Below are 10,136 nucleotides of genomic sequence, written 5' to 3'. Positions count from 1 at the left end.
TTTTAGGGGTGTTGATATCCATAGTATTGTCTCTGACTGTTTATATTTATTGAACTCATGATAAATAAATATAATTAACTGATTCAGAGTTAGTAACCACATAATAATTTGTTAATATATCCCCTTTATTTTAATGGTGTTGATATGAAGAGTATCGTCTCTGACTGTTTATATTTATTGAACTCATGATAAATAAATATAATTAATTGATTCAGAGTTAGTAACCACATAATAATTTGTTAACATATCCCCTTTATTTTAATGGTGTTGATATGAAGAGTATCGTCTCTGACAATTTATATTTGTTGAACTCTGATAAATATAATTAACTGATTCATTTATTGTTTAGTTCTTTTTTTTCGTTTCTTGTTATTTTTAAAGTGTTTAATGTATTTTCCAACTGTCAAGGTTGACCTCTTTCAGGGCCCTTAGGCTTGCTTTTATATGGGGTCGACTTTTATTTGTTGGGCCTAAGCTGTATGGGCCAAAAAGATGTGTTTAAGTGTTCTAGTCAGGACCCGAGCATGGCCGAGCAATACACAGCCCCTCACCCTTGAGCCGAGCAAAGTGAGGCGAAAAGGCTTACCTATGTATGTTATGAAAAGACGTTGGCTCAGAGAGTGGTTGGCTCACAATTTTCGAAGCATTCCTTGATGGGACGATTTTACTACAACGTTTTATGCTGCGTACACGTGTCTCATGATCAACGACTAGGGGATGGTGCCACTCTAAATTCTCTTTTTTGAAAAGCCAAAAATCCTTTCTTCAGCCCAAATTTTCATTTCATGCCTTCACACAGAACTCAGAGAGAAAAGAAAAACTTTCTTCTTACCACCCTCGTGCCACCATGCTTTGCCGTGAACCACTGTGAACCAGGTATGTTCTACCTTTCCTATCCTTTTTTGGACAGTTTTTTCAATATTATCTATGATTATGCCCGATTGTGCCTCATTATGCTTTGGTTGGTTTGTTTTACAAGATGTTTATGTTGAACTGTGTTTCGTATTTTATTGCTTTGTATGTCTTAGTTGCTTTAGAGATGGATTATGCTTCCTCTTACCCTTGGGCCAAAAAAGAGTTGAATAAAGAAACTTCTGTTTACACGAATCATTTAAAATCAAGGAGTTGAGGGAATCTGGGGAGGATGAACCTGTGTGTTGAGTCGTCCAACCCTGCTGGTCCATTGTGTTTCTTTTATACTACCATCTTTACCAAGATTATGTTGTGTCTTCCCCTTTCCGTTTGTCAAAAGAGTTTTTGACCAAGCTCAATGTGTCTCCCTCCCAGCTGCATCCGAACAGCTGGGCATTCATCCGAGCATTCGTTGTTTTGTGTTCCCATTTCGGCATTGCACCGAATGTGGATGTGTTCTTTTATTTTTTTTGAGTTTAAACATTCTGGTACACAATTATGGGTCTTGTTAAACAATGTGCCTAAAAGGGGTTTGCTTTCTGTACTGGACAGTAGTGCTCGTGTGCTCGAGACCTCCGTCCAAGTATTTGGGTATGGTCGACTCAGTTTTGGGCCCAAAGGGTGGGTCATGAGCTTGGCCTAATTTCATTGGTAAGCCTGACAGAGAATAATTAGAGAAGATAATAAGTTTGGTCATATGTTAATATAAAGTTGTTAGTTAAATATATATGTCGATATATTAAGTTGTTATAATAGAATATATGTGAATATATACAGAGTTGTTAGTTAAATAAATATACGCATGGAGTTGTTATAATGAATATATGGAGATATTAGTTATATGGTGAACACCCAAGAATAAAGGTGCATTAGATTCTCTTCTGTTGTTAGCACCGTGAGCAAAGGTGCCTGTATGCATAATATTTTTCTGTTATATATGCTTTCAGTTAAGATTAAAGGAGACAGAACAAAAGTGGAGCTCTCCATCCAGGTCAACCAGCGAGATCATTTGGCGCCCATCGTGGGTCTGATAAAACTTAATCCCACCCAAATTCGTGTTTGAGCTTTTCGACGTGATGAGAAATACTAGGCAAGAACCGCTGGGACCTAGAGGAAGTGATGCCCCCATCTTACAACAACTCATGGAAACCATGAGGGCTCTCCATGAGGCCAACGAGTAGTATAAACAAGATCAAGAACGAATCCGAGAGGAAGCCAAAGCTGAGCAAGTACTTTTACAAGATCGGTTGATCATAGAGATCGAGGCCTCCTGGGTAGCCAACGAGGAATTTTGCAAGTCCAATGAGAACTTACGTAAAAATCTACACCAACGTGACCGACGTTCCATCAGGGAACGAGATCTGAACTTGCCTTTGAGAGATAGTCCCAAGCCATTTTCGCAAGCGATCATGATGAGCTTGTGCTACCTCATTACAACACACCCAAGATTGCCTCTTTCACAAGGAGAGAGGACCCTGAAAATCATCTCACTACATTAAATGCTCAGATGATTGTCTCTGGAGGAACGAATGTCATCCGTTGTAAGATGTTCATGAGTACTTTTATAGGTACAACCCTACAATGGTTGAGTGGGCTTCTTGATGGTCACATCACCTCTTTCGCTCAGATCTCCAGATTATTTAGAAAAAATTTCTCAGTCAAAAAGGTCAAGCCTCCTAAGTTGTATGACCTTTTCAACGTAAGGCAGAGGGAGGAAGAGTTGTTGAAGGATTATTTGAATAAATTTTGGGCGCTTACGGTAAGACTCCAAACGCATGATGAAGACGTGATGGTCACCACTTTCGTACAAGGGATCACGGCGGGACCATTCAGCGTGTCGTTGATCAGAAATCCGGCGGAGACATTTTCAGAGATACGAGAACGAGTTGTTGCTCACATCAAAGTAGATGAGAGAAAGAACGACAGTCGCATTTAAGGCAACCTAGGCCTAAGGAAAGCAGTCGAGTTCGCCCCTTGCGAGTCAACGAAACCTCGACCGAGAAGAGAACGAACATGGGGTACGTGCCATACGTATCCAAGAGGGACGAGCCCAAGACAAAATACAATGATGAGTCAGATACTTGGCCCAAATTCTGAGTCTCCTACAAAGAATTGTTGAGTTTGTCAGGTGTATCAAACAAGCTGAAGTTGCCCCATAAGACAAATCGGAATCTAGGATCACAAAGAGATGCCTGGTGTGAGTTCTACAAAGCATTTGGGCATAATGTCGAGTGATGCATAGCTTTGGGCCACCAACTAACTAGCTTGGTGAAGGAAGGGTTTCTGAAGGAGTATCTTAAGGCTGACCAGGGAGAGCCAAAGGGAGAAGGCGCTCTCAGGGACCAAGTACATGAGACACCGATTCATGGAGAGTTGAACACCATCTCGGGAGGATTTTCAGGAGGAGGATACTCTACTTCCAAGCGTAAGCGATATGCGCAAATAGTCATGTCCCTGGAGGGGAGGAGACCTTATTATCCCATGAAAGACGTGGTTCCTTACGAGAATGATCCAGTGGTGCTATCTATCGTCACAGTAGGAAGGAAGGTGCACAGAGTCTTAATTGATCAAGGGAGCTCGGCTGATATGATGTAGTGGGGAACATTCTCTAGCTTGTAGTTGTCCCTTAACCAGCTGAGACCATACGATGGGTGCTTGGTTGGCTTCGCGGGAGATCAAGTAGAAGTACGAGGTATGTTGAGCTTAAAAACGACCTTCTCTGACAACATCACAGCTAGAACGATCACCATCAGGTACATCGTTGTTATCGCGTCCTCCGCTTACAATTTGGCATTGGGACGACCTTTCTTGATTAGATTGGGTGCAGTGGCCTCAACGATCCATATGAAGATGAAGCTACCTTCTTCTGAGGGAGGAGTGATTACCATTAAGTCCGACCAGAAGACAACGCAAAAGTTCTACAAGAGTATCCTAAAGAATAGAAGACGAACTTACGCAATCACTGTTCAGGCAAGAGAGCTCGAATGGACTGCGTAGGCAAAAGTTGTCAACAAGAGGCAACTGGATTTGTTAGAAAGGTCTAGGGAAACGAGATAAAAGGGAAGAACTTTAAGCTCGACACCTCGTTGGGAAAAGAGCTCGAAGATAAGATAACCAAGGTGATATCGAGGCACATGGATGCTTTTGCATGGTCATCTGCGAACATGCCTGGGATAGATCCAGACTTTTTATGCCATAAGCTTACCATGAATGAAAAGGTTAGGCCAGTGGTCCAGGGGAGGAGAAATTTCAACGAGGATAAGCGCCTCGTCATTCGAGAAGAGACTCAAAAGCTTTTGAATGCTGACCACATAAGGGAAATCCAATACCCTTAGTGGTTGGCTAATGTTGTGTTGGTAAAGAAGGCCAATGGGAAGTGGAGAATGTGCATCGACTTCACCAACCTGAACAAGGCCTGTCCCAAGAATTCTTATCCGTTACCAAGCATAGACTCCTTGGTTGATAGTGCCCCGGGTTGTCAGTTGTTGAGCTTTCTAGATGCATTCTCGGGGTATAACCATATTGGCATTCACCTAAAGGATGAGAGTAAGACGTCCTGTGTGTGGACCAAAGAATGCGAGGAAGCCTACACCAAGTTGAAGGAGTACTTGGACAGTCCCCCTGTTCTTAGTAAGCCGATCCTAGGTGTACCGACCAGTCCTCGGTCATCGGTGTCAGAGAAAGACCTTAAACATCGGCGCCAGAGAAAGACATCAAACATCGGACATCGGTGTCTGATAGTAATGGTGGGCCACGTAAGGTGGGCCCCAGAAATCATATCAGATACCAGTTACACACCCACATATAAGAGAAGACCTAAGTCACGAGAAGATCATGCATGGGGTGTATATGGTACATTCGGGTACGACACGAGCAAGTGTTCCTTGGAGGCGCTAAGGCCCGTTAGGGTTAGGGTGTCTAGGGAAAGACTGCATGCATGACACGTGAATACTTAGGGCACACATAGAACAGATGATGCCACAAGCGCTGGTATGTGAATAGGTACCTTGGCGGCTACACTGTTAAGTCTTTGCACTCCAAAAAAGGGAAGTCCTATGCGCCAAATTGTGTGATAACGGCGCAAGGGCATTCTCCCAGAAACCCTAGATATGGGTAATAGAACAGAAGTAACCCTAGTTATGACCTATATAAAGGTGGTAAGAACCCTAGCACGGTACACCATTTCTAAGACTGAAACTACTTTATACACTTACTGTTTCTTTGCCCCCAGTACTTACTTGAGCGTAGGAGTGCAAACGGCCGCCAAGGCACCCTTTGTCTTTGCAGGTGAAAAGTTTTTCAACCCAAGGAAGTTTGATTCTCAGGTAGAGATAGGCGCCCATCGTGGGGCCCGATAAAACTAGATTCCACTCACAATCGTGTTAAGAGCTTACCAACAATATGAGGAGTACGAGGTAAGGATCATTCGCGACCGAAGGAGGGGAGAACGTTACCTTGCAACAAATGACGGAGAGCATACATGCCCTTCAGCAGGCGGTAACGGCGTCTAGGGTCGACCAAGATCATTTCTAGGTTGACCTAGCCGCGTCACAGGCAAGCAATGAAAAGTTGCGCAGAACCAATAAGGAATTGCGCAGGAGTTTGCAACAGGCAGGGGAGCGCGCAGTGTATGAGTGTGCCCCACCCATACCAACTAGGGCACACCCCATGTCGTTCTCTCAGGCAATCATGGACACTGTGATACCAACCACTTCCATGGGCCCGAAGTTCACCTTCACAGGTGTAAAGGACCTAGAGGCTCACCTCACTGTGTTCCACACCCAGATGATGCTTTCAGGAGGTTTTGATGTTGTGTACTGCAAGCTATTTATGAACACGTTGGCAGGCGCAACGTTGGATTGGTTCTTCCTTCGACCAATTCTCAACGTTGTTCAGAGGACAGTACCTTGTCAACAGGGTCCCCCCTTTGATCTCTTACGATGTCTTTGACATAAAGCAATACCAGGGAGAGTCCTTGAAAGAGTTCTTAAACAGGTTTGGGGTCCAAGTGGTGAGGCTAAACACCAAGGATGAAGCCATGACAGCGCACGCCTTCACCAAAGAAGTGCTACCAGGGTCCTTCAGCGACTCACTGATTAGATGTTTCCCGAAGACGTTATGCGAGATCAGACGTCGGGCTATGGCGCACATCGTCGCGGAAGATCGGGTCATAGAAAAAAGCAGTAGCGTTGGCCCTGTCCGACCTCGAGCAACAGGTCGACCTCAACCCATGAGGGTGCATGAGGTGACAACAGAGAAGTAAGACTCGGGAAAGCAGCAACCATATGAGACAAGGAAGCCCCAGACCAGGGCATGAACGAGGGAAGACGCGCCCCCCAAACACAATTTTTGAGTAGAGCTCAAGGAACTGATCGCTATTCCTAACATAGCGGAAAGATTGAGGCCACCCCCGAAGACTAACAAAAGGTTGGGGCTCAGCAAGAACGCTTGGTGCGAATTCCACCAAGCATATGGCCACGCCATACGCAACTGCTTGTCACTAAGGTACCAGTTGGATGAACTAATGAAGAACAGCTTCTTGAAGGACTACCTCCAACCCACAGGGACTCAGGCGTCAGCAGCACCAGGAGGTGATCAGGGGCACGAGTTGCCCATTAATGGTGAAATCAACACCATCTCTGGAAGGTTCTCAGGAGAAGGATGCACCGCCTCCCAGCAGAAGAAGTATGCACGAAAGGTGATGGCAGTAGAGGTACAGGAGGCAGATCAAACTCCCGATGTCGACCTCGTCTTCACCAAGGCTGACCACTAGGACGTCGTTCCGCATGACAATGATCTGATGGCTATTTTGGTAGTGATAGTAGGAAGGAGGGTGCATCGCGTCCTCGTGGACCAGGGAAGTTCGGTCGATGTGATGTTTTGGTCGACCTTCAATAAGCTGTAGTTGTCTCTAGACCAGTTGAGACCATATACCGGTTGCTTGTATGGTTTCGCTGGAGACCAAGTATAAGTGCGTGGACACATAGAGCTAAGGGCGTGACAGATGGCACAACTTCACGCACTGCAAACATCAGGTACCTCATTGTTAACGCTCCCTCGACCTACAATATGCTTCTGGGTAGACATGCTTTGGACAGGATTGGAGCGGTGGCCTCTACGAGGCACATAAAGATGAACCAGATTGCCAAAATCATATCACGATACCTGAATGGTTTTGTATGGTCTGCCTCAGACATGCCTAGCATAGACCTTGACTTCCTGTGTCATCGTCTCACCATGGACCTGCAAGTCCAACCTGTTCCCTAGAGAAGAAGAAAGTTCAATGACGAGAGGCTTCAGGACGTCAGAGAAGAGACACAGAAGCTGCTAAGTGTTGGCCACATCAGGGAGATTCAGTACCCTGAGTGGTTGGCAAACGTGGTGTTGGTGAAGAAGGCTAGTGGAAAATGGAGAATGTGTGTCGACTTCACATACCTCAACAAGGCCTGTCCGAAGGACTCCTACTCGTTGCCTAGTATTGGTAGACAGTGCATCTGGTTGCAGACTACTCAGCTTCCTGGACGCCTTTTCTGGTTACAATCAGATCAGGATGCATCCTAGGGATGAATGCAAAATAACGTTCATAACAGAGCTCTCTTGCTACTGTTATAAGGTGATGCCCTTTGGGCTTTAAAATGCAGGTGCGACCTACTAGAGGCTAATGGACAGAGTGTTAGCGCCCATCATAGGGCGAAATGTCCAAGCATATGTAGACGACATGGTGGTAACCTCCCAGCAGAGGGAGTAGCACGTGGCAGATTTAGAAGAGCTATTCACCACGATAGCTAAGTACATATTGAAGCTAAACCCCTAGAAGTGTGTGTTCAGGTTAGAAGCGGGCAAGTTCTTGGGTTTCCTACTCACTGAGCGTGGGATAAAGGCAAATCCTAAGAAGTGCGCTGCAATCATAGGAATGAGGAGCCCGATCTCAGTGAAGGAAGTGCAACAGCTGACAGGGCGGATGGTCGCTTTGTCCAGATTTTTGTCAGCTGAAGGGGACAAAGTTCACCCCTATTTTCTGTGCCTAAAGAGGAATAGCAGGTTCGTATGGACCAAGGAGTGTGAAGAGGTGTTCCTCAAGTTGAAGGAGTACCTGACCAGTCCACCAGTGTTATGCAAGCCACAGATGGGTACCCCGCTTCGCTTGTACTTTGCAGTCACTGATCGGGCGATTCGTTCGGTCCTTGTTCAGGAATAGAACCAGGTACAGAAGCCGATTTCCTTTGTGAGCAAAGTATTGCAGGGGCCTGAGGTGAGATACTAGGTCATTGAGAAAGCGGCCCTGGCAGTAGTGTTCTCAGCGCGAAGGCTTCGCCACTACTTCTAGAGCTTTACAGTGATAGTGATGACAGACCTTCCCATTCGCAAGGTCTTGCAGAAGCCAGATGTGGTAGGAAGAATGGTGCGTTGGGCAGTAGAGCTATCAGAGTTCAACGTGCAGTATGAGCCCAGAGGCCCTATCAAAGGTATAACTCTCCTCGGCAGCCACGCACCAAGAAGGAGCAGGCTTCAAATGAGTACTCTCTGTAGACAGTTCCTCCAACCAACATGGTAGTGGGGCTGGCGTCATCTTGGAAGGACCAAATGGGCTATTGATTGAGCAGGCTCTACAGTTCGCTTTCAAGGCTAGTAACAATGTAGGCAGAGTATGAGGCCCTGATCGCTGGAATGCTATTGGCTAAGGAGATGGGTGCGAAAGGTTTGCTGGCGAAGAGTGACTCCTTGTTAGTCACAGGTCAGGTCATAGGAGAATACCAAGCTAAAGACCCTCAGATGGCCGCATACCTAGAGTACGTCCGCAGAGAACATAATGCCCAGAGCTGACTTGCTAGCAAAGCTCTCCAATTCAGGCAAGGGGGCAGACAGAGGACAGTCATTCAGGAGACCCTGAGGACACCTCGAAGTGCCACAAATAATGCAACAAAAGTCCAACAGATCAACACCTCGGAAGGGGTGAAGAGGAGTCATCGGTCGTTGAGTCAGGAGACGTTGAAGACACCCAAAATAAGCACGTACCCAGTTTCTAGGGAGAGGTTGTTGCATGTTTTCCTAGTCGAAGGGGGCGAAACCTGGATGACACCCTACAAACGCTACTTTGCTTATGGGATACTCCCGCTGGAGTCTAGAAAGGCTAGAAAAATAGGAAAAATTCGAGCAAGTACACCTTGATCGATGGAAAGTTGTTTAGATATGGATTCACTCACCCTATCCTGGCATGTGTAAACGGTGAGCAGTGCACGCGCATTATGGCAGAACTCCATGAAGGGATATGCGAGAGTCACATCGGTGGTCGAGCTCTCGCATCGAAGACTATTCGCGCAGGATATTATTGGCCAACCATGAGGGAAGACTGCACGGGGTACGCATAGTGGTGTAAGAAGTGCCAACAACATGTTGACTGGCACAAGGCGCCTCCAGAGGAACTTAGATCGATCTATAGTCCATGGTCGTTTCATACTTGGGGGATCGACATTCTGGGGCCTTTCCCTTTAGCAGTGCGGCAGATGAAGTACCTCGTGGTTGCCATAGAATACTTCACAAAGTGGATAGAGGTTGAGACAGTAGCGCAGATCACAACCCACAAGATCCAACACTTTGTGTGGAAGAACATAGTATGCCGCTTTGGAATCCCAAAACGGTTGGTGTCTGGCAATGGCACCCAGTTTGCAAGCCAACAATTGGGCAAGTTATGTACACAAATGGGAATAAAGCAGGTATTCGCATCAGTCGAACACCCCCAGATGAACAGGCAGGTCAAGTCCGCCAACCGAGTTCTGCTCAGAGGTTTGAAGAGAAGGCTGGAGAAGGTCAAAGGGACTTGGGAAGAGGAAGTTCTTAGAATTGAGTGGGCTTACCACACTACTCTCCACTCCACTACCAAGGAAACGTCCTGTAGAGATCCAATGAAGAGTCCAATGAAGAAAGAAAGGTGAACCTGGATCTACTGGATGAAGTAAGGGAGGAAGCAAGAATCAAGGATGAAGCTTTGAAGAGAAGGGTGAAGTACTGTACCGACCCGTCTTCGGGCGTTGACCAAAGTCAACATGTGGTAGGACCCACCAGGGGCTCCAAGAAGAAAAGTCAATATGTTGACCGCCTTGAGTGTCGCCAGGTTTGGGCGTTGCCAGAAATCGGCGTCGCCAGCTTTGGGCGTCGACAGGTTTAGGCGTCGCCCACCTCGAAGGCGTCACCAGTTGTCCTGAGAACGTGCTTTGGCCTAGATG

The sequence above is a fragment of the Phaseolus vulgaris genome, chromosome 1 (genome assembly GCF_051622355.1).
Source record: "Phaseolus vulgaris cultivar YP4 chromosome 1, ASM5162235v1, whole genome shotgun sequence".
NCBI lineage: Eukaryota > Viridiplantae > Streptophyta > Magnoliopsida > Fabales > Fabaceae > Phaseolus > Phaseolus vulgaris.
Note: the sequence above shows the minus strand (reverse complement) of the source record.